Source organism: Drosophila santomea, unplaced genomic scaffold (genome assembly GCF_016746245.2).
Source record: "Drosophila santomea strain STO CAGO 1482 unplaced genomic scaffold, Prin_Dsan_1.1 Segkk43_quiver_pilon_scaf, whole genome shotgun sequence".
NCBI classification, from domain to species: domain Eukaryota; kingdom Metazoa; phylum Arthropoda; class Insecta; order Diptera; family Drosophilidae; genus Drosophila; species Drosophila santomea.
In genome coordinates this window covers 10,412-13,365 of record NW_025318975.1, presented here as the reverse complement: position 1 = coordinate 13,365, position 2,954 = coordinate 10,412, and the positions used below count along the sequence as shown (strand labels likewise).

The following is a 2,954-nucleotide window of genomic DNA, read 5'->3' as shown; positions in this document are numbered from 1 at the left end:
ACTCTGGTTTGTTATCACCAGACCGTACCGCCGGTTCTCGGGCATTGTGTTCGCATACGGCGGCCAAGTATCCCTCTTTCCCTCTTATTTTTGGGGGAATTGGTTCGAGTAAGAATACTCGCAGTGAACTGTGGTCCAGAAATCGATTTGTACACTCAGGGAAAAATTAACGCTTTCGATATCAAATCAAGAACGAACCGCATCGAAAGTACGGTAAACTCGAATTTTTTTGATTCAAGGACAAAAATTTAATTCAAGAACGAATAATTTGAGACCGAAATTATGAATTTGAGAACGAACGTTCTGGATCCAAGTACAATAAATGTACTGCTTTAAGTATGGGAAATACTTAAAATAAATATTAAAAATACTTAACCCAAACTCGTCAAATTTTAATATGTGCATTATAAATTCACGGTTTAAATTGTACAAATTTAAAACTGAAGTATGAGTATTTTTATTTTCAGAGCAAACACTTTTGTTTTAAGAACGAATCATATTTATTGTTTATTTACACGACTTTAATAGTTTTGTTATTCTTATTTTATATATAGTAAATGTATACATAAAAACTTCCATAATTTTTTTCTTAAAAATTAAATTGTTACACTTTTCTTAAAGTTCTTACAGCTAAACATATTTAACGAAACGCGGTGTCAAGCAAAATAATAAATAGAGTCCTGGGTATCTATCAAAAACGAAGAAAGCCAAATATATTAATAAGTAAATAGAAATTTTGTTATTAGTTATATTACCTTCATTTATTGCCGGCTGTGCTTCGGTAAGCTGTTGCCTGCTGAGATGGTTTTTAATCTTCCTATCGTAAAAAGGAAACACTGCGCTTCAGGTCGTCCTATTTAAAAACCAATGCATGCTCATTCTCTGGGCGTATTTCCCAGAAGTCAATTTTAACTGTAAATATTACACATTAATTTATAGATTTATTTCTTTTAGAAGTAACATTTGGCAACACAAAAGTTTTATACACATACATGCATACGCATATACATATGCGTGCATGCAAACACGTGCATAGGCCACCGACTTTTTATGTATGTATATTACATACTTTATTTAAAGATTTCTACTTACCCTGCACACCGTGCCCATTTTCACATTATTCTTCAATTATTTCACTTAATTCACTTTGTACTTGTTACTCCAGGAACTTTTTGACACTAAATGAGCGCCGTGTTGCAATCGATTATCGAAAAAACATATGTTTCTTCAACAACACAGAAATGTATGTAATCGATATAAACAAGTGTAAGAAGTCGAATGGCTGGAGATTTTTCGATCGCATAAATTTTAGTTTAAACTTCTTATATTTTTTGTGTATATTCTTTTAAAATTGGCCGCATAAAATGATCAAGGAATATACATAAATGAGAAAGATAAACCTTTGTTTTCCATGAGTATCAATAATATCGCTTTTGAAATGTGTAATTCGAGTACAACTAGTACTTATTCCAAGAACGGTTGTCTTAAAAATTTTAAGTACGACACAGTACATTTTTAAGACGTTCGTTCTCAAATTATTCGTTCTTCAGTTTTCTGAGTGTATACCCGTTTCTCGTAGAGTAAAAGGGTATACTAGATTCGTTGAAAGTATGTAACAGGCAGAAGGAAGCGTTTCCGACCATATAAAGTATATATATTCTTGATCAGGATCAATACCCGAGTCGATCTGGCCATGTGGTATACTCTTCAATAACCTCTAAAGCAAGCATGCGATCCAGTTCATCATACATAATTTTTTCGATAGCTGGGGACACAGGATAATGTCGCTGCTTGATAGGTACGGAATCGCCAACGTCAATGGAGTGGAAAAGCATGGTCGTTTTCCCTATACCCTTTTCGGCAAAAGAAGAAAGCATTAAACTACGGCGTCAAGTTGCTGTTTTTGTTCTTCAGTCAGAAAACGAACATCGTCTAGATCTACTGCTGAGAGATTACTTTCTGGACTAGGTTTCATTTTAGCATATGGTAATAGCTGATATTCTGTCCAAAATCGAACCCTAAATAAAGTGATTGCTTTAACGAAGGTACGATGTAAAAGTAATATCCTTGGTCATATTGTTGTACTGAATTTCTGTGCGAATCTTGCCCACGGTGTTTTGGGATTTTCCATCGTCTAGTTTTCCACCTATATAACTAAAAGAGGCACCAGTATCCATTAATCCAGATACTGATCGGCCAAGAATTTTTACGTCTGCGTATGGTCGTACATCAGAGGCAATAATTGCTGATAACAAAAACCGTTTTTTCGATTTTTATCTGATCAAAAAAATCTTTAATACGCTGTGCAGATCGCGAAGGCTGTCTCTGATGTTTATTGAGAGATTCGCCGGGTGTACCTAATTCGGTTAAAGGATAGTCTGGTTGTTGAGACAAATCAGGGAGAGAAGGTACAGAGCAGCTATTGGTTACTCCGTATTGGCGGCTTTCGTCACCACTTGTTTGTGTGCCCCTTTCAAAGGTGCACGGCCTCGGTAGTTTTTTGAGCGACAATGAGGGCATGAAGGAAGGTAGGTGTCTGTTTTGCCACGCCCATAGCAGAACACACGACGTTCGGGTAAGCAATCCTGATATCTGTGTCCGATTTTGCTACAATTCCAGGAGGATAAGTTAATTGCGGAAATTTCAACTGTGTCTGAATCCGACTCCACTTCGGTTTCAAGAATTGCCTCCTGCACAAACCTATCAGGAGCAGGAAGAGGTTTTCGCAATCCTGGCTTGACAGTAAGCATGAACGTTTCCCTTTGCGAATAATGCTACTGATCTCCTTATATAAAAAAGCTCATGCTGAATTTCTGGGGTACACTTTGGTGGTAATGCCAATACCAATCGCTAGCAACACCTTTAAATAAAGTGTTGACATGGCTAGTTAGAAACATAAAATTACCTTCTAATGTCTGTTTGGTAAGAGCTTCGACCCTAGTAAGAAATAGATA

At 36.2% G+C, this 2,954-nt stretch overlaps 1 long non-coding RNA gene across 1 annotated transcript; it reads right to left on the bottom strand.

The window, feature by feature from the left end:
- Positions 1-670: 670 nt before the first annotated feature.
- Positions 671-1,302, bottom strand: LOC120457552. The gene is made up of 3 exons (XR_005617004.1): positions 1,093-1,302; positions 756-912; positions 671-688 (listed from the first exon to the last, which is right to left on the bottom strand). It is a non-coding gene; the product is annotated as an uncharacterized LOC120457552 (long non-coding RNA).
- Between the last annotated feature and the right edge of the window lie 1,652 nt (positions 1,303-2,954).